This window comes from Cyprinus carpio, chromosome A7, assembly GCF_018340385.1.
Source record: "Cyprinus carpio isolate SPL01 chromosome A7, ASM1834038v1, whole genome shotgun sequence".
In the NCBI taxonomy this organism is placed as follows: Eukaryota; Metazoa; Chordata; class Actinopteri; order Cypriniformes; family Cyprinidae; genus Cyprinus; species Cyprinus carpio.
Window position 1 is genome coordinate 44,317,597 of NC_056578.1, and position 22,560 is coordinate 44,340,156.

General features: G+C 41.7%; 1 pseudogene; it reads left to right on the top strand.

Moving 5' to 3' along the window:
- The window catches only part of LOC109056765, a 322,386-nt pseudogene that overhangs the window by 252,091 nt on the left and 47,735 nt on the right, over window positions 1-22,560 (top strand).

Below are 22,560 nucleotides of genomic sequence, written 5' to 3' on the forward strand. Positions count from 1 at the left end.
GCGGCGGGAGGGATGACCGCAGCACAATGCGTCTTTACACCAGCTGACCTGTGACAGCGGCTCTAAGGAGATTGCACTCGCTCAAAACGTCCAACAAATATATCTTATTATGGCCTGAGGGGATTTTCCACAGCGAATAACCTCATCCAGGCAAAAACATCTGCAGACGACACTAAAGGAATGAGAGCGAGGCAAAGCTGCATCTAATACGTGCCTCAGTCGCTCTGTGACGCTGATCGATTCCCAACACAAAACCATTATCTGGCCGCAGCTCTGTGTGTTTTTGAGCTCGGTGAATAACGCCACGGCTGGCAGAAAGAACACCAGTATCTCACTCACAGCGTTTCTCACAGATAAGCGAAAGAATCAATTACGCCACGCTTCCTTTTAATTTCCAGCTGCAGCGAATCGGCCTCCTCTTGCTTCCCTCAGTGTCAGTTAAACAAACCCTGCTAACTTCAAACAGTAACTAATCACGCCAGAGCGTTAGCCAGTCCGCAGAGACTCAATTAGCTGTATTTAATTAGTGCGTCCTCCGCTGTTACCTGCTGCGATTAGACCGTCGCGTTAGGAAGAGTTTGTGGCTAACGAGAGAGAAGCGCTGCCATTTCATGAAGGACGGCTACAGTAATGCGATGGAAATGTGCAGTAGGTTTTTGTTGTTGTTGTTGTCGTTTTTGTTAATTGAAAAAAAAAGATAAAAATATAAAAACAAATAAAAAATTAATAAAGTAAAACAAATTTAAGTTGAAGTACTACAATTATTAAAGCAGAAAGAAAGAAAAAGAAATAAAGATAATTTAAAGAAAACAAGGTGAAGTACTAAAATTAATAAAATTAAAAATGAAATAGAATACATTAAAGCTATATAGAAATATAAAAAAAAAAAATGCCAAACAAACTCTTAAGATTACTAAAACATCAGTTAAACTAAAACTAAAAAATTAAAACTGAAAATATAAAAATAAAACCCAAATTAATATAAAAAATGTAAATAAAGTATAAATATTATTACTTAAATTAAAATTGGACAACGAATGCACAAAATGCCAAAAGCATGCAATGGGATTGAACGTCTCAGGTTGCGTATGTAACCATGGTTCCCTGAGTAGGGAACGAGACACTGCGTCCTGTAGGAGTCACTATGGGGGAACGCCTCGTCGTGACCCGTGTCTGAAGCATAAATTGAAAAACACCAGCACACATTGGCCAGCGACAGCCCATGACATCACTACCGGTGCGACTATAGTATAAATAGGCGCCAGGAGAACACATCATTCACTTCTTCGTCTGAAGCTTGCATCCAAAGCATGACAGGAAGCCTAGAGGACCCAGTGTTTCATTCCCTACTCAAGGATCCATGGTTATATATGTAACCTGAGACGTTCCCTTTCAAGGGAACTTCGAACTGCGTCCTTTAGGGGTTGCTATGGGGAACGGCATACCCATGCCACCATGCTGAGGGGAGTGCAGGCCAGAACCATGGAGAGCACTTAGTACCAACTCTACCATTCCCATGGGTGTTGCCCTTGGGACGTTAGACAGCTGTCTGTGACATTATCCCCTACGGCCAAAGGCCTAGGCTACATACCTAAACTTATCTGTTAGGGCCAGACTCCTGGGTCCAGGGTAGAGCTCAAGGCTTGGAATCAAGAATAGATTATTTTAAGGGGATATGAACAAGAGCCTAGCATCATAATAAGTCTTGACCTGTCACACAGGTGCTACCGCTTGCTCTCGCATAAGCTTGCTGAAGGAGCTCTCTCAACAGGTCCCTAGTAACAACACCCTGTTTAAATAGGTAACCTGATGATACATAGGTGGACTGGCACCCAAGATGAACGGGGCTTTTACCAGCTCAAGAAAGGGCATGAAGCAACCGCGCGAAGCCCTTACCATATAGGTTTTTTGAAAAGAACGCAGAGTACTAGTGTGCAAACTTACCACAGTGTGGATTTTAGAAAGTGTGCAAAGACTTCACGTGCACACTTACCATAACATGGATTTTAGGATACCGTTTTAAGGGGCTCTCCTGGCACTCTGAAAGAGCAGCTCATAGATGGAATGGTGCATCCCAAAACCAATATGTTCGAGAGTACCAACTCGATCTAAGGTATAAATGCTGGAGTGGCTAGCAGTAAATAACTAGCTGAGGGGGCAAACACCCAGCTCTCAACCGAGAGGGGAGCTCGACCTACCACTGCTCTGGGAAAACAGAGAACTCAACTCTTACGTGTGAGGAGAACTCTGAATTCAACAAGGGAATAGTTCTCTCTCAAGCACTGCTAATACTACCATGAGAACAGCCCACGGAGCAAGGAATCCAACTACTCAGAAGGGGAGAGAACTCGAGCGCTTGACAGAAAGCACCATGTTCACAATAAACCCTTAATGCTGAGGCACACTTACCACCATATGGATTTCAGAAAGTACACAGAGCTTAGTGTGTGTACTTAAAGCTTCCCAAGCATCTGATCACAGGCAAGCTCATATACAGCCCTCTAAGGCGAGGAGAGCACTGCCTGAGACAGCATAGCTAGCCAACGTCTCTTCTACAGGGGGCATCCTCTCATAGCCGTTTTAATGCATCGCCTAAATGTTGGCATAACTTGTATGCTGGAATGGATGGATGCGTGAGGAAAATGGCCTCTTCCATTCCTTCTCAATCTCTGTATGGAGATCAGGAAGAAATGGAAGGCTCAGCTGAGCTGGAGGGCTATGGTCAGAAAGATAACGCTCATTGAGACAACCTCATGGTGTCACTTTCTTAGCCCGCTTCCACGGCAAATCCAGCCTCGTCGTGGCACGATGCATTACGTCCAACAGCTCATCATACACAGGGCAGGAGGATTGGGAAGGCTCAGCCTCAGCTTCTTCGCCATCCTCAGACATCTCCTGCTCTTCCTAGGCCGAATCCAGCAGAGTACTGGCCCACCGGATCTGACGATGTTAGAGGAATAACATCATCCTCCAGTGGCATTCTCTCGTCCACAGCCGACGAATGCGAGAGGGAAAGCCCCTCTTTAAACTCATCGGCCAGATTCACCTGCAATCCCCACAAGCTCATTCTACTTCGTGCCTCAGCAGCGGTGGGTCCTGAACTGCGGGAAGCAGATGGATGCCCCTCTTTCCTCGAAAAGAGAGACAAACAAGAACGGAGCTTTTTCAAAATGCTCACAATGCACACAAATTGCATCCTCAAGGACATCATGCGCGTGCTCTTCAAACAAAACCACAGAGATTGTGTGTGTCAACAGGTGTCAAATAACGATGACACGGATGCACACATCCTCTTAACGTTTTGCTAGTGCTCACCATGACTTTGATTGGCTCTTACCACTTTAAATGCATGCTTCAAACAAAACAGTCAGTCAAGACGAAGAAGAGAATAATGTGTTATCTTGGTGCCTATTTATACTATAGTCTGTCTTTATACTCATGGGCTGTCGTCGGCCAGCGTGTCTTGGTGTTTTTCAGTGTATGCTTCAGACACCGGTCACGACGAGGCGTTCCCCCATAGTGACCCCAGAGGATGCAGTTCGAAGTTCCCTTGAAAGGGAACTAAAATTCATTCTAATAAATACTTTACAACACACTTAAGACAATTATGCAGTTTTATTTTAAAGAGTTCAATATGTATGAATGCGTGAAATGAAGGGCAGTCTAACACCTTCTAAAGTCACATGGTGCCGTTCCCCTATCAGCAGCGTATTAGGCAGCACATCCATCGGTTGCTCAATGACCTGAGCATCATTAATGTGTGTATATGGTCACTGGGGGGTTTCTTTCGCCCCGCAGCGGCTGGCGACTCTCTTCACAGAATGACTGTGCCATTATTCTGCATCAGGTGACGTGAGGAAGGGAGATATACTGTACTCTAGTGTATAATGAGAGTTAAGTTAAGCGCTTGGGATCCTTTTTGCCCTTGATGTTAAAGATGGTAAATGCGATTGTGGGAAAAATGCTTCTAACTTTTAATTTAATGTTTTTAATTCCCTCTCTCGTATCATTGCTTTTTGCCTTTCGAAACCCCAAAATTCCTCTTGCCCTCACTTTCTGGATCGACCAACACTGCTGTTTCCCCTTCGATCTCATGGCTGCGATTTAATCGTTCTGCAGCAGAAAAAAAAACTCAATTAATTTATGCTTTAAAATGTTTTCATCAATAACCTGATATGATTATAACTAGCTACCCTTCATGCCACATTAATTTTCTATTAAATCATTGTTTATATAAAAAAAAAAATCTAATGCATTCAATTTCAGAAAACAATGTTGGATCTGTGTCTTTAATGCTTTAAAAGAATGGGACACCAAAGTGTAGTGTATTCATGCAAAGTGCTGCTAAAACAATGCCAGACTCCATAAATCCATATTTAATTATGCAGCAAAACTAAAGAAAGTATTTTGCTGTTAGTTTTTATAATATTGTGTTTAATTATTGTGCAAAACTATAGGGAGTGTTTTTGTGTTATTTTGGGAATTTTTTGTTTTAAATGTATGCATATAGCCTGAAAGGCATTGATTTTCAATCAGCATGGATTGTCACATTCGATAATTATTATCTGAGTTTGATTTGTTGCACTTGGCTTTATGACAGGTGAAATTTGGCTCGTTTTAAAGAGCTTGATTCACACATCAACCTTGGCATTGCTCTAAAGACTTACGCACACCCAGAGCCAATACGCAATTAACGTTGTGCTGAGCTTTGAATAAGTGTCTCGTACATTATTTGTTGACCTTTCCATAAACCTTGCAGATAAATTAGCAGAGTCGAGTGAGCGCGGGTCTGGTAATTTCTGCACTGACACATTCTGCATTGAACACAGGGGACAGCTGAATCTGAACAGTAAGCCAACGTTCACATTAAATCATTTAGTACATTCATTCATTTTACGAATGAGGAAAAACACAAGCCATTTATCATAACGAAGCCATTGCTATTAGCTGTCCTGAAAGAGCACATTTCAAAAGTAACCCAGAACTGGAAATGTCTGAAAGGTAGTCTGAGATAAGATGTGTCATATGTGTATAGCAGTCATAGCAAAAGTTACTTTATAATTGTTGTAGCGCACATTGAGAAGAGTAGCGGGCTTAGTGCTGAACCCTGCAGCACTCCGATCCCACCCTTCCTGGAAACCTTTCAAATTTCAGATAATGAGTAGTCATCATGCATGGGCATTAAATGGGTGGCATACATAATATACAATAGTACAGAAGTGAGGTAAATTGCTAATCTTTATTAAATAGAATGCAGTTTATCACCATTGTGAAGGCAGCTGAACTAACAACAAGATGTGGTGCACCACAACAGATAAAACCTGCTCTCAGCTAATATGACACAATATTGGGGTCAGACGCAAGTATTGGTTAGACATCAGAATGATCCCTCAGCAGCTTTCTGTAGCTTTTGTTGTAATTTTAAACCTGCATGTTTAGAAAAACAGACTGACATGTAACTTTAGCTGCAAAGTACCTCCTAACAGACGATGTCTACACACCACAGAAGAGCTAAAATGGCATGCTCATCCACCGTGTTACATAGCTCACAGTCTGTGAAAGACACAAGAGGATTTAGAGTAAAATGTTTGCAGAAATGCATTTGTGTTAATGCCCAAGGGATGATTACTGGAAGTATTTTAAATGAATAACATGGGAAACATCAGGCGATTCTGGACATCACAGAGCAGCTGTGTTGCTTTATGCTGTATTTCAAATGGATGAATCATGAAACCTGCCAAGAACATGTCTAGGTCATATCCCCCCCCCAAAAAAACAGTATTTGGCATAAATATTTTATTTTTGTATTTATTTTTGTATTTCTTTGTGTGTGTGTGTGTGTGTGTGTGTGTGTGTGTGTGTGTGTGACATTATTTTCATTACAGTTTAATCATTCTCTTGTACTGAAATCATTTATTTTTACTGAGGTGTTAAATTATGAATTAAACCTTGAGATGTATTGTATGTATTTCGAAAACACAGACCTTGGCACTTGGTTGGCATAAATTAAGGACATCTTCAAATCTTCGCTGATTCGCAGCACTCTGAAAGTGTGTTATAATAATTTCCAAGATAATGAGGAGTGTTTAAAGCCCTTTATGAGCTGCAGTAAATCCACCATTACAGCAGATGCCTCCCTCTGAGATGCTGAAATGTCATAATCACTCCTTAGTCACTATTTAGACAGGGATATTATTCCGTTGTCTATCATACATTCATTCAAATCCTTCACTGTTTTCTGGAAACAAAAGAAAATGTCCCGGGAACTGTCAACATATAAGCTTTCACTGTACAGTGATACGGCAGCTACATCATAGAGGCTCATTTGCACCATTATAAAGTAAATCTACAGCAAATCATTGCATTTATAATCAATTTTGACACATTTTATTCCAAAAAAACATGGTGAAATGCAGTGTAGGCAGTGGTAGTAGTGAAAGAGAAGCAGTATATCTGTGTAAGCAGTATTTTGGTGTGTACCTGAGCTGAGGTTCATAGAAAGTGAATCCCAGGAGATGTTTGTGTAGTTCAGTGGTAATTACTGTGGGTTTGTGTGTGTGTGTGTGTGTGTGTGTGTGTGTTGGCAGTGTTCCCTAGAGGCTTGTTGACTTTGTGTTTGTTTTAGATGGCTTGTATTTGCTGGAGGTTCACAGATACACACGCATACACACACACACACACAAAGTGGTTAACCTTCAGAAAATGTTGGTTAAACTTAATCTTGGTCCAGAAAGACATCAGACTGCTAGGTATTTATTTATTTATTTATTTATTTATTTATTTATCTTTTAGCTTAATTTTGTCCTGAAGATGTGGATATTGAAATTGAAATTCACCAATGACCACAAATATAACTGAAAGAACATTTCTAAAATAATTATTTTGGACATAATTCTTCATAATTCAAAGAAATTAGTCATTCTCACCTTGCTCTCATAGTTTTGATTAGAATACATTACATTTGGGTTGAGCGGTCGTCTGTATGTCTAGGTGTGAATGAGCCTCTAGTCATGGTCTGCTGAGAGTAATTTAATACTTTTACACTTCTTTTTAGTTTTCTTGTGATGTTTGAGGGATGAAGAGAATGCCACCTAATTACCTTTTCCAATTGATTATTGAAAATAAATGATCGTTGCTAAAAAAGTATATAATTTATTCATTTGTTTTCTTTTCACAAATTGCTGTTGTGAAGATAATTCAACAATTCAAGAGAAAAATATGGTTTATATATAGCTACAAACCAGAGCAGCTTAATTAAGAGTACACATTTGTAAGCCTTGTACTTGCAAACCCATTCTGCCATGATTTACTGACTAGAGATTTGGTCTATTTAATGTGGATGTTTATTGAAAAATGACGAGGTCACACAAAAATAATTCAACTGGATGTAGAAGTTGGATGGGTAAAGGTTTGGCGCCTCTGTCTGTTTAATATTGATGGTATTTGAATGCTTGCTTACTGTGTGTACCTTTCTTCACCCAGAGTTCCTCATGCAGGTTCCCGCAGCAGCTTTGGCGAAAGTGTGTGTGTGTGTGTGTAACAGTGCTGGTGTTCCTGTGTTTCAGAGGATCAGCTGCCCCCAGGTTTCCCCACCATAGATATGGGCCCCCAGCTCAAGGTGGTGGAGCGCACTCGTACCGCCACCATGCTCTGTGCTGCTAGCGGTAACCCCGACCCAGACATTTCCTGGTTCAAAGACTTCCTCCCGGTCAACACCAGTAACAACAACGGCCGCATCAAACAGCTCCGATCAGGTAATTTCCCTCCGTGACGCTAGAAGAAAAGCAGCGGCAAGAGCCACTATTGTCCTTCTTTCTGTTTGAGTTTCTGTTCTTTCTCATGGAGCCTTTTCTTTGGATTTCTGTAGGAAATGGCATCTACGTTGTCTGTGTCCCCTCTGTGTGTGATGTGTCTTGTGTTCCTGTCTGTTTAATTTATTACCCATGATTCACTGCTATGACTGCATTTTTGGCCAGCTTAAATTGGGCTTTGTTTTGTTTCCATTTTAACACTTAGTCGTAAAAAGCAGCCGAACCATGCATAATAAATAAGTGTCATTCTCCATGTCCTTATTTTCTTTACTCCAATGCGCAATTAGTAAGATCTGGCTTCATTCAGAGCTCTCGAAAGAATCATCAGGTTGTTTTGTTTGTTGCTTTCATGTCATGACATAGCACATGTCTCGGCGAACCTCGATTATGCCCGAAAACGAGGCAAAAAAAAAAGAGCGTCCCTGTTTGTGTGTGTGTGACCCTCGTTGTGTGTTTGCGCCTCAAACTGACCAAATTCAGGGCTGAACACGTTGGTGATTCTTTGAATCGGGAGCCGCGTTCCCTCTCGCGGTCTCTCTTTAGTAGAGCAAAACTCCCGTTTCGTTTCACTACATGTAACCTGACCATGTCGGTTGAGTTACTCCGATGTGTTTTTCAGCCCTCGATGCTACGATATGTCTTCCCAGAGTTCTCCGCTCTGCCCTTGTCCTGTTTTCTTCCGTTGTCTGATTTCTCTCTTGATTTTCACCCTGTGCAATAGAGTGTCAGATTTAAGTGTGTCAACCAGAGCAAACGTAAGGAATATAATCATATTTTCTATGCTGTCTTTCTTCTCTCTGTTTTGTAAATCTCCAGAGTCCTTTGGTAAGTTTGTAGATCTGAGCACACATGCCTCCCACTAATGTCTCCACCATGTTTCTCAAACTACTGTTAAAATGCATGGCATGCATTTTACTAACGGTGTCGATAGGCCAGCAGAACCACACTGACTAGCTGACTAGCAGTAAAGCACACGCTCAGGGCCACACTGACACTCTCACTCCATCTGTGTCTCTAAAGCTCACAGCTCAAAGACTCTCCACTGTCCCCCAGTCAATCAGTCCCCAGCTCCCCTCTCCCGCTAGATCACGGCCACTGCCACAGGTCTCAGAACGGCCCCTTGTGATTCATCCACTGTATCAGTTGCTCTTTGACCTCCTAAAGTGACCAATGCTCAATCCTGTGCTTTTCTCCACTAGAGCCAATGGCTGTCTTTTCTGAATCTCTCTTTCCTGTTGTAGCCTAATACAGTCTATAAGAAAGCAAAGCAAAGCTAATTTGATTCTTCTTCCAAAGCGGCCAGCCTCTCTTCTCGCACTAACGACTCTTCTTTCTTAATCTTATTTGCATTCATATAATCCACCCAGGTGGTACGCCAATAAGAGGTAAGAGTGCTCAACTCAAGTTCACAGAATGAACAACTGACTTCATTCTTCCTGTCCCACATGTGTCTGCATCCATCAACCACCCCTCACCAATGGCATCTTCCCATCATCCTCCCCCTCCACCCCATTCTGTTCCATCTCTCACCATTTTCGCCTCAGTGCTTTTCGGTTCTTTGGTTTGGTTTTGGTTTCAGTTCGAGAAAGCCTCTCGTATTTTGGGTTGTTTTTTTCTTCCGAGACGATATGCTTACTGCAGCCCAAAGAAGCATATCCTATACGTGTTTTTTTTTTTTTTTGTTATTTTTTCTCTCTCTCTCTTCTGCTTCATTGTTTTTGTATTATTTTTCTTATCTTTTGGCCATAGCAAATCATGTGTCCCTTTTTTCGTCCAACTAAAACAGCCAAACATTTTTCCCCCCTTAGCTGTGTTCTTGTTCAGCTGCACATGAGCCCAGATGTCGGAGACACGCCGGAGACCTCTCTGCCACGATTTTTCCCCAAAAAGCATCTTTCTGTCTTTATAAACTTCTTTTTTGTTGTTTTTTCGCTCTCCGTCCTCCATTTGCTTTCCTCTACCTGTCCCCTTCTCAAAACAAGCTAAAAAAGCCCAAACAACCACTTTTTTGATAAAGTTTCTGCGGTGCTTTTTTTCCTTCTACCACCTCTTTTTCCTTCTTGCTTTTCTTGGGTTGAAGGCTGTTTTCCTTTTTGACGTTTTTATTTTTTCCATTCTTCAGGGTTGGGGAAAAGCTAACGGTGGGTCTGGCAGATGAAACCGAGGTGGCCGTTTTGTGTCGTTTTTTTTGTTTTTTGGTCAAGCTCCTCAGGAGGCGGTGCTTCAGTTCATTGCGAGAAACCTTTTTCCCTGGGTCATGTGACACCACACTGCTGATCCCATTGGTGGATTTTTATGGGTGTCATTTGTAGCGTAAAGCTATGGCAGTGATTGGTTGCTTTCTTGGTGGCGCAAGCCATTTTGAATTTTGACCTCTAATACAATTGCATTTTATTTTTCAGCTAAGGGTTGTCAAAACGTTGTAAGTTGTGCCGACACACATTTCTTGTTCTTGGGAAAGATTTGCATGTGCTGGAGGTTTATGTACTGGTAACGATAATTCTCCCAACAGATTTTTTTCTTCTTCCATTTTTACGAGTCAAGCAGCCTACTTTTTTTCCTAAAAATGCTGCACTTTTTCTGACTTCCACCATCTGAAGTCCTTGGCCATTTTATTGAGCGATCAATTTGAATTGAATTTAATACCAAATTGTATTAGCCAAATGTATTTTTGTCCTCCCCTTTTATGCTGCTTTTGTATACTGTAAACCTTTTTTTATTTGAGCCATATGCTGCTGTATTGCAGTTTTCACTCATTCCCATAATGAACAGTCCTGTGAGATGTGTAATAATATTGCAGGGCTACTGCCCCCCCCCCATCACCTTTTGTAGACCTCTCAATTAATAATCGATCAGTATTATTATTGATTATTATCACAGCTGTTTTTCTAAACAGTAAATCTCAAACGATTTTGAACCACCCGTACGATTAAGTGCCTTTAGAAACCCTGCAACATGTATCTTGTACTGTATGTTTTCCTCTCCATTGATGTGGTTGTAAAATGTCAGAGATAATTAATGCTGCAAAGGCTCTTTTCTTTTGGTTTGTTTCTGTGTGCCCTCTCGAATGTCTACTGCAGTGCTCGCCGTGCTCTTCTCTAGGCCAGTGCCAAGACAGTCAGCATGGCGAGATACCAGCTCGCAACACACTTCGATTTAAGCACCTCGGTCCTGACAAAATCATAATATGCATCGCGGATCCACCGTGAAATACATCTTTAGTGCCGAAATTGCTTTCCCATGATGCATCAGGCCTAGAGAATGAAACACTGCATTAGACATTTTAAGGGGAAACATTTCTACCCCCAGCTTCCAGGAGCTTAGCTTGCATAAACTGGTTAAGTCTATACCAAGCTGTCCGATGCGAGGCTTGCCTGCAGATGTCGCCTCTCAGGGTTAAGCGTCAGGATAGCGGCAGGCCTTTAGCCCTAGCCATTTTGTGGCGGAGACCTAAACAGAACAAATAATGCCATTCATAGAGAGAAATAGGCCTAGCATGTGGTTTAGTGTAAGTTGTTTAATGGCTTGTGTTATTATTGTAATTATCTTTCTCTGCTCGTGTTCTCTCCCACTGTGTAGGAGCGCTGCAAATCGAACAAAGCGAGGAATCGGACCAAGGGAAGTACGAATGTGTTGCGACCAACAATGACGGCACACGCTATTCGGCACCTGCCAACCTGTATGTCAGAGGTAGGAACAGCTCACGGCGGTAAACAAAGCCTATAAAAGAACATTTAAAAAGTCAGACGCACACATATTTTAAACAAACCGAGCCCAGTTTTTTCACTGGGGTCCCTGGGGTTTTGTGAGCATTTTGTAAGTGCGACATTTGCTGCAGCCTTGATTTTCTGCCTGTCTGCTGTTGAATTGTAATTTAACCTTTATTGACTTGAATGTGTGCTGTGTATGTTATATGGCTGACTCTTAAGATAACAAGGAATGATGGATTGAGCTTAACCTCTCTACTCTCTACTTAATATAAATTGTGGTCAGTTTTTGCAGTATAATCTTATTTTGTATTCAGTGGGATCTTTATTCTGAAATGTAGTGTAAAAGCCTATGATGTATATATATATGGATGCTTCTTCAGTTAAGTGAAGACTTCTGTCCATAGGATGATTAAATAAAGTGTTAGTTAACAAAAAGGCTGTATGTGGACAGATTATCATAGCATGAAATTAATTATGTCAGAGAGATGCAAAAAAAAAAAAAGACATTTTGAAATGTCATTAATTTTAAGATTTTTACATCAGAGAGTAACTTTAATAGATGTAATTACCTAACTGTCCACTATTTGAGAACTATAGTTCAGAGATAATCCAAAACAAAGGTGAAATAAATATTTTTTATTATTATTATTATTATTATTATTGTTATATTTTTCAAGCAATCAGAAGGTCCCCTAACTGAAGAATCTCTCCACTGTATAAATATAAAATGTTTATTTATTTATTTTTGGAAATATGTATAATATGGCACATTAAAGTCAGCATGAAATTGTTTTCGTAACTCTTTTTACTTTGATAGTGAGACATATTTTATATTTACAAATAAGAGCTTTATTTTCTTCATTTCATCCATAAGGAAATTTAAAAACAACTGCTCTCTGTAGTTCATAAACCAGCATGCCGCTGAATCTCCCATATTAGTCAGAAAACTGTGCTTATGATTTCATGTTGACTTTAAGCCTAAATTTGTCTTGAAATATGTTCCAATTTATAAACCTTGCAGGCCTGATGTCCAGCGCTGCTCAGACAAACATGTTACAGCTTTAAATACTGCGGCTGTATTCATGCACAGGTCCCAGTCATGTGGTTTACATGAAAAACCAAAGTACGTTTCTCAAAGGCTCTTTGAACAAAACTCCAGAAGAAAGACCACAGTAACTGCTGATGGCATGTAAAGCTCATAACTGGACCTGTGTCATATTGTTTAATGGGCAGAGCAATAAAAGGCCTGTAAAATGCAGCACACTTTTCTTTTCCTAGACATTCTGTCTCTAGCAGCAATTCTCTGGGTTGAATGTGGCCTGTTTTACTCTCTCTGTATTTTCCCTTGTTTTTCTCCTCATTTTATTTTGTTTCCGCATCAATTCCCTACATCCCTCAGAGCTGCGAGAAGGTTGGTGTGTTTTTTTCTTTCTAACCATCTTCAAACTCAGAAAACAAATGATACAGATGCTAGTCACAGTTCCCAAGAGTATGAAAAAATGATTGTAGCTGCATTAGCGTGTCTATGATTAAATTCTGCTTTTGGTTCCTTATGCTCTATGTTTTGGATCGTTTTTTCTTCTTCTTTTCCCTTTTGTTGTGGTCTGAACGAATGCCCTGCTCTCCGCTGTACTGCTTGACCAAAAAGTGGTGCATGTCAGTCAAAATGTGCGCAGTCTGCTGGGGGGTTGCATGGTGGATTGGTCATGCTGAAGTTGTCTGTCTTCTCCCACATGTCAGTGGTCCTGCTTCGTTACCGACACGTGATTTCCAAACACCTAGAAACAAGCCCCCATTCACTGACCTTCACCACGGCACAAACTGCGATGAGACATGCTCCGTAGCTCTGTGAGATCAGATATTTTCTTTCCTTTCCACCTAACAGGCTGCTAATAAAGGACAATTGATGCATGTAGAGGGTTGTTCCCAAGACCCGAAAAACTGAAAGGTATTGAAATGAAAACATCACGTCTCCTGGAACAGCATTTTATTTGGAAATTCATTGCAATAGGATTGATAATTTGTTTGCAATAATTAAAGATTTCCTCTCTAGAAAAGCGCGATATCTCCGGTCAAATGCGTGCTGCACATTGGCAAAATTGTTATCTTTCCTTCTTTTTTCCTCCGTTTCTGGTGGTTTTATACAGAGACTCAAAGAGATTTTAACTCTTTAGACTCAGGTGTGACGAATAGGAGCAGTTCAATGGGATTTAACCCTCATCATAGTGCAGAGTGCAGATTTTAGCTCGAACCCTGATCAAACTCACCCACCTGTAACTCTGAAGACATTAACTAGCTGTCTCATTGGGGTTAAAATCAAACTCTGCAGATCAGCGGTCCTCCTAGGATTCGAGGAAGCCCTCCTTAGTGGAATGTAATGTTCTAATCATAGAGATCTAGTTCATTGTTTCCCAACCCTGCCCCTGGTTGCACACCAACAGTATATTTTGGACATCTCCCTTCTCCGACCCAACCATTTCAGGTCCTAGAGTCTCTAAAGAGAACTGAATCACTTTAGAAAGAGTTTGAAGATGTGTGCCTCCAGGAGCATGTTTGGGAAGCACCGATGTAGTGCACTGCCACCAAAAAGAATCTCTACAAAAATCTTGCGAGACTTGTTATGATGAACCTCAAACTGTATCAAATCCAGAGATTTGTCGTCCTCAGATGGGCTCATTGTAGCAGGACTGATATAAACCGCTGCACACTGACTCCCAGAAGCTGTGTAAAGCCGGCGGAGCCTGTCGCTTTGAGAAAGCTCCTGCTACTGTAGTGTGCATTATACATCAGCCACTGCCGTCTGAGACTGACAGTATGTAAGCAGTAACACTGACATCAGTTCAGTTATTTTGGACTCTCGAATCTTCCCCCACCCTTCTGCTGTCCTGTAAACCCTCTTCTGAGAAGCTGGCACATAGTATCCCTATCTCTCTCTCTCTCTCTCTCTCTTTCTGTCTTGGATGTCTTGGAGACTCCTGCTTTTATTAGCCCTGTTGATTTCCTGTTATCTGACTCTGCTAGTCCTCCCTCTCTTCCTCTTCTCTCCTCTTGTTCCCCATTTCTCTCTAATTCCCAAAGTTTCCTTGTGGAATGAGCAGTTTGCTTGTTTGCATGACAGATTCAGGAATGCCCCCCCCACGCCCCATTTGCATCTAGGGTTTATCTGTTGCTCATCTATAAGTTTGTTGCATCTGTTAATTTTCGATTCAGTTTCAGATTCCCACTTTTATTGTTTCTGTTGACACCTGTGTCCACTTTTTGAATGGCAGCTGCAGTCAGTCACAGCTAGTCTCTACCTGTTGTTAGTTAGCGGCGGCCCTGCCGCGGTGCCCGTCGCCCTGTGTGTGATGTGGCAATGTGATTCAGCACATTCCTTCACATCAACTGGAAGAGAACGCAGCATCAAAGTTGTACAAGCGCACACAACTCCTGCATGCTGTGGCCCTCCAGTTCCCCAGTGTGCTGTCGTCCGTCTGTCACGCGTGGGTCACCTGTGCATGGCGTCTGTTTCAATGTCCCAGTCCAAAGGGAGCGAAGCGGAATGTTTGTGTGCAGTACATGTTCAGTAGTTTCCTGTTGGATCCTGCTATATCTCAACCATTTGATACAGTGTCCACCAGATCTTTGTTTGCTAAGGCTTTGTCAGTTCCTCACCTGTTAAATGCTCTCAAATGTTCCCTCAGCAAGTCTGTAAAGAAAGTTACCAGGACTTGTGCTCTCTTGCAGTGAGACGGGTTCCACCCCGGTTCTCCATTCCCCCAACGGACAATGAGATCATGCCCGGCGGCAGCGTAAACATCACCTGTGTGGCCGTTGGGTCACCGATGCCCTATGTTAAATGGATGTTGGGGTCGGAGGATTTGACCCCTGAAGATGACATGCCCATTGGGCGAAACGTGCTGGAACTCACTGACGTACGGCAGTCTGCCAATTACACGTGTGTCGCCATGTCAACGCTGGGCGTTATAGAGGCGGTCGCACAGATCACAGTCAAAGGTGAGAATCCATGAGACGACTCGACACTTAACATTCCAACCGGCACCAAGCTCCTGTTATTTGATCTGTCTTTTCACATTCTGCAGATGAATCCACAAGCTCCTACTGTTGGCACACTCGTTCGCTCAAACAGGCCGACACACTTACAGCTGTTCACATCCACACACACAAAGCCTTTGTCTGCAGCAGACATAACAAAATCACATTAGTCATAATATGCTCCAGGAGACAGCACGCAAAGACTAAACATTATCTGTCCTATCGCCAGCCTCACCTAATGCGCTCTGAATTAAAGCAATAAATTACAGCCTGTGGAGTATTAAAGACATGTTCTAAACAAACCGCAGAGTCTCTCTTTCCTCTGGGGTAACTTGGTTTTCTCCTTATCGTGGGGGTACTGTCAAGACTCTGAGCTCTTTTGCTGTATTACATTAGCGGCAAACAGTGCTATAACCCAGGTCTACTGCTCCTGTGTTGGTAGAGCAAGCTGACACTTTAACCTCTGGCAAGTATCCCAAGGGAAAAGCACATGGTTTGTGAATGCTAATGACAAAGCCATACAAAGAACCAACACAAGAGCACACACAGCAAAGACATTTCCTTTAGACCAGGAGAATAATCATTTCACACCTGTTTGTTAGTTACCAAATATTTATAAATGTCTATGTCCTTTGAGAGTGAGGGCATAATACACTAAACTGATACGTGCACGTGTAGTGCCATATTTCAATGAGACAACTCGCATTTTCACTAACCATTTGCAATCCATGCGTTAAAAGTGCTGAAATGCCACCTTTTGTAAGTAAATTAGGCTCATTATAGAATGCAACTCAGGGAAAAGTTGGCGGATTTGGATATTTCCTTCATCGAATCAGGAACTAAAATGGGCACCATTCAATGTTAATGATTTCCCCCCACAATCTTTAATATTGCTCTAGTCATCGTAAGTAAATAAGTGCAGTGGATTTTCCATTTTCCAAATCATTGATATTCACTGATGAGCTTCTTTATTGTTGCTCCAGCTTTACCGAAGCCACCAGGTGTTCCCCAGGTAACGGAACGCACAGCAACAAGCATCACACTCACATGGGATTCTGGGAATCCCGAACCTGTTTCTTACTACATCATCCAGCACAAGCCCAAAAACTCTGAGGACTCTTTTAAAGAGATCGATGGAGTCGCCACCACTCGATACAGTGTGGGCGGGCTAAGCCCTTACTCCGACTACCAGTTCAGAGTAGTCGCAGTGAATAACATTGGACGTGGGCCTCCCAGTGAAGCCATCGAGGCCAAAACAGCAGAGCAAGCACCGAGTACGGCCCCGCGGCAAGTCCGAGGGCGCATGCTAAGTGCCACGACCGCCATCATCCACTGGGATGAACCCGAGGAGGCAAATGGGCAGATTACGGGCTACAGGGTTTACTACACCACCGATCCCAGCCAGCATGTCAACCAGTGGGAGAAACAGATTGTAAGGACTTCCAACTTCCTCACCATTCCGGGCCTGACACCCAATAAGACTTACTACATCAAGGTCCTGGCCTTCACCTCTGTAGGAGATGGACCACTCTCTTCTGATTTGCAGATCATAGCCAAAACTGGAGGTGGGTGTTGGGATTGTCAGGAATAACAGCTCTTGTTGAGTCATTTTTGCAGTTATCTTTAAAATTTGTAAGAGTCAGAAGCTTTTCATAACATCATGGATAATTTTATATCACACTATGGTTCTTTAGCTGTAAATGCAACATAATGCCATGTGGTGTATTTTTATATAAGCCCATGAATGAATTACCTCATTCGATTTTTTTTTTTTCTATTTTGAATTGTAACTTGGTGTACACAAATCAAAAAAATCAGATGATTCTCAGCAGATGAATGGCATTGTGGTAAAAGCACTTTATGAAAATCTCAAGTTTAAAACTAAAGACTCTGATTGGATGAGCTTTATGTAAACAATATTCACAATTGAGTTGCAGTTTAATCTGGTATGAACCTCAGGTTACTCCAGGAGGACTAAGCTTGTCCACTAATGTATTCCCACAATACAAACATGAAGAGAAATGACCGTTTGTATCATACATTTTTACAGTGCCCTCTCAACCAACTGACTTCAAAGGCGAAGCCAAATCTGAGACGAGCATCTTGCTATCGTGGAACCCGCCGACTCAGACGGGCCAGGACAATCAAATCATCGGATACGAGCTGCTCTATAAGAAAGGAGATGACAAAGAGGAGGTCCGAACGTGAATCGTCATTGGCAAACGCCTTCACTCATCTAAGTCGCAGAATTGATGTCATTGTCATTGCTCAGGTTGACTGTATAAACTCTATTCTGTTATTCCCTCCTCAGAAACGAGTAAGCTTTGAGCCAACCACAACCTATTTACTGAAAGACCTGAAGCCGTTCACTACCTACACATTTCAGCTGGCCGCTCGCAGCAAACACGGCATCGGCGCATACACCAACGAGATCTCAGCCGAAACGCCTCAGACACGTAGGTCCCTTTCTGTCTTTCCCAAACACAGCGGCTCAAGAACAGGCGCACCACGTAACCAAGCAGAAATCCTCCATTTCTCAACAGAATTTGCTAATGTAATCCTGAATTTGTTTGAGCAGTGCTTTACAGGGAGATGATTTTGAGAGATGGAGGCATTTCTGTTCTCCGCTTTAAGGGCGATGTTAGCAAACGTCTCGTTTGAATGAAAAGCAACTGATGGAAAGATGTAGTCAAATGACAAGGTCACTTTGTTCAATTTGGCGTCATTTATTAGCCAAGTAAGAGATGAGACAGAATTATTCATCTGTTTGGCAGCAGCCGTGACTTGTTTTTTGACTTTGGCAATTGTATACCACACTGCATCTGAAAGATTTACCAAATTTGGAGAGTTTCCCTCTGGAGCCTTCTTGTAAGCTCAAATGCAATGATACGTAGCTAGAAAAGAGAATTGCATTCCCAAAAGACCTCATATTTATTCTTCATTCATTCAAGTCGAACTGTAACCAAACCTTTAGATCAACTCCTTCATTAATCTTGCCTAATTTGATGCATAAGTAATGTATGACTGTGCTTCACTTCGTGCTCACAATTTGAGACAATCTGAATAAATCTGAGGTCTTCTGAGTACATGCCAGGTAAGTATCTCGGAGGGCTGTTTTTGCGATAGTGTTTGCATGTCCAAGTCTAGAAATGTCAGTCAGGAACTCTTGGAAAAACCAGGCTTTTACCTCAAACCAACAGGCCTCGGAAAGGTTGGTGAGCAATGCATTTCCTGTTTTTACAGAGCTGACACATCAACCTTTGAAATTTTGGATTGATGGTAACTGCTTGGAGGAAACAGGGCCCGATTTAAACGCGGTTCTTTGAGATATTTCACAGTGCTGTTGAAGTATGATGAGAGCAATTGAAATTTGAGCCCTGAATTTAGGATATTTAGGGGGAAATTATAGAAGTAGAGTCACGAAGGTAGGTTCTGTAGCTTTAGGGTCTGCACCAGTCCCACCCTGCACAATTTGTGAATTTGATTTATCTTTTCTACCTCCTTATGAGAAGTCTGTGACATCTCTGCCCATTTTGTTCTTCTTTTTAAGCTTCATTAAATTTATTTTCATGTCATCATTTTTTTTTTTTTAAATAAATGTAGTCCCTCTGATTCATCCTCATTTTATGTCATTTTATGTTCCCTTTGTTTTTTGTTTTTGTTTGTCCATCAACCTCATCTCCACCTCCACCACAAAAACAAAAAAAATCCTCTTACCTCAACCCCCGTGAACCTCACCTGGATCCAACCAAACTCCAAAACTTCTCCAATCCGATTAAATGACTATTCTGCTCCTCCCACATTCCTCTGATCCTCCAATCAGAGCCCTCAGCTCCACCCCAGGAAGTCAAGTGTACTAGTCCCAATTCTACCAGCATTCTGGTAAGTTGGAAACCGCCCCCGGTGGAGCTCCAAAATGGAATCATGACCAAATACACCGTCCAGTACGCGGCGACCGAAGGCGACGATACCTCGTTGAATCAAGTCTCGGACATACCGCCAGAAAAGTTCCATTATCTGTTGGAAAACTTGGAGAAATGGACAGAATACCGTGTGACAGTGAGCGCCCACACTGAAGCGGGAGAAGGCCCGGAGAGTTTACCTCAGCTAATCCGTACAGAGGAGGATGGTATGTCTTACTCACACGCCACTGTGACCCTATGCTAATGTCTACTCTTAAAACACGCCCCACTTCTGCCAGACTTCTGCCCAAGGCACCCTAACACCCCTCGCCCCTCTCACTCCCTCTATTTACACTAACTCTACTAACCAGGATTTTTTGTGACCTTTCACCGAACCAACATTTATCCCCTTTGGCAATTTTTGGGAGAATTTTCGAGAGAATTTTTCAGACTTTTTACTTGACCAGACTTATTTCATGGCATGTTCTTCTGACGACCTTAAACTTCCAACAATCCCAAATGTCTTGCTGTTTTTTCCTCATTTTCTTATTAAGATAAATGAAATGGCTTTTTTAATGGAGTGAAACTCATTTTCATACATGAAAAAAGATGACTAAATCGACAGTGAATCTTCAGAAATGGGGCTTTTTTTCTCAAACGTCCCATGATAATGACATTTTTTTCTTAAATTTTTCCATTTGTTTTTCTTTTTGTCTTCACTCTATCATAGCCAAACTCCTTTAAAGTGCTTCAAACCTGAAACACTCTTGGCTTATTTTTGCTTGTTTTTATTCCATATTTTGAATCCACTAAACCCATTTTTCAGAAAAAAACAAATAATAATAATTAGGTCAGCTGTGTGACCAGTTTTTGGGGATTGTTTTTGTTTTTTTGTTTTTGTTTTTTCTCTCTCTCTCTTTTTTGTTTTTGACCTCCCATTGTCAAGATATTAGTGTTATCCAGTACTTGTTAATGACATAATTCCATTTGGTAGATTTTTGTCTGCTTCACTGCTTTCTCAGGGGAGACGTCTCGTCCAGTCGGATGGGAGGTGTCGTCTTTACGCTTGACCTTTTTGTCTTTTATCCCATAATTCTCTCAGTGCCCAGTGGCCCTCCTCGTAAAGTCGAGGTGGAGGCTGTCAACTCTACGTGTGTTAAAGTGCTGTGGCGGTCGCCGGTGCCGAGCAGGCAGCACGGCCAGATCCGTGGGTACCAGGTGCACTATGTCAGGATGGTTAATGGGGAACCCGTTGGGCACCCTGTCATCAAGGACATGCTGATCGACGACGCTCAGGTAGGCACCCACCTGCACAGCTGTACCACTTCTCAAGTCAGGCTTTACAACTTTGACAAGTTTTGTGGTTATGAGGGTTCATACAGCCAGCTGCCAACTATTTTGATTAAAGTTTAGGACTCTTTCACAAGCTAGCGAGCTACCTACCTAGTTACCAGAAAGTAGGCTTAATTTGGCAATCCCAGAACACGCAATCCCAGGCAATCCCAGAATCACACACACACACACACATATATATATAGTTGTAATTGTTGTATAAATGTAATATAGTTATATAGTTATAATTGTTAGAAAGACAATTTAATGTTGGTATTTTTACGATAATAAATACATTAAGTAAAGATGATGTGATTATTGCACAGAATAAATATATTAATTTATTTTACTTATTAATCGTTGTAAATTGTGCATATGTGATAATACAACAAGGAAGCACAAGTTTGAACACACAGCAAAGAAGACTAAAACTAAAATGAAACGTGTGTAATGCGTTATAATAACACACAGCTATTCATTGTAAAAGTCCTTGCTTGCAAGTTATTGAAGGACACAAATAACTGTAAGAAAGAGGACCTTAAGTGTATACTTATGACATCCAGAGGTTCGTATATCCTTTTGCATTATCTTTAAAGGCGTCATATGATGTTGCTAAAAAGAACATTATTTTGTGTATTTGGTGTAATGCAATGTGTTTATGCGGTTTAAGGTTTAAAAAACACATTATTTTCCACATACTGTACATTATTGTTTCTCCTCTATGCCCCGCCTTTCTGAAATCATCATTTTTTACAAAGCTCATCGTTCTGAAAAGTGAGGTGTGCTCTGATTGGCCAGCTATCCAGTGCTTTGTGATTGGCCGAATACCTCAAGCGTGTGACGGAAATGTTACGCCCCTAACATACTGTGATGTGTGTCCCTGTCAAAACACCGGCGCGACGAGACAAAACCAATAAAACCCATCACAAACGAGGCATTTGTTGCATCCAGTGGGGACATAATTACGGATTATGATGACTTATACTGTGTTTTTACGCGTTGCGTCGCACCGTGTAAACATAAAACCATGTCTGCATTTGTGATCGGAGAAACGACAAACGACAAGCACTACTCTACACCAGCGGTTCTCAATTCCAGTCCTGGAAACGAGTCTTCTCTCCCAGGATCAGGAAACAGTCCTCCATAAAATGTGCTGCACATTTATTATTTGAATTGAAGTGTTCTGGAACAGTGTTGTAAATACAACTTAACCACTGATTTCTAGTTGTGTCCTCTTTTAGAAGACCAAACAAAGTAGTTTTGCCTTCACAACGAAACACGTCTCCACGACATGGCACCAGCAGCAACAGCGAGAATCAAAGTTACGCCTTCTTTCTTTGCGTGAACATTTGGGCGGCTTTATGCAAATCTTCCCACATCGTGACGTAGACATGTGGGGGCGTGTTTAAACGAGGCGTTTTAGGGGGGCATGGACGAGTCTTAACTTTTATAAAGAATATCTCTTTTGGTTTGAGACTTTAGTCTTTGCAACTTAGGGGATATTATCTATTCACAAGCAGCTTATGGCACTCAAAAGAGAAAGGAAAACTTGAAATCGCATCATATGACCCCTTTAAGACTGAAGGCTTTCCGTAGACATTAATTTTCCCATGTGAGGTTATTGATAAAGTGCCATGAATCACACCCAGCGCATAGACCTGTTATATTCTTGATTATACATGACTTCATGTTAGACAATGGACAGCGTGATGAGATCGGCCCGTCTGATTTCACACGACGCATCACATCCTGACCTCAGTGTGCAACGCA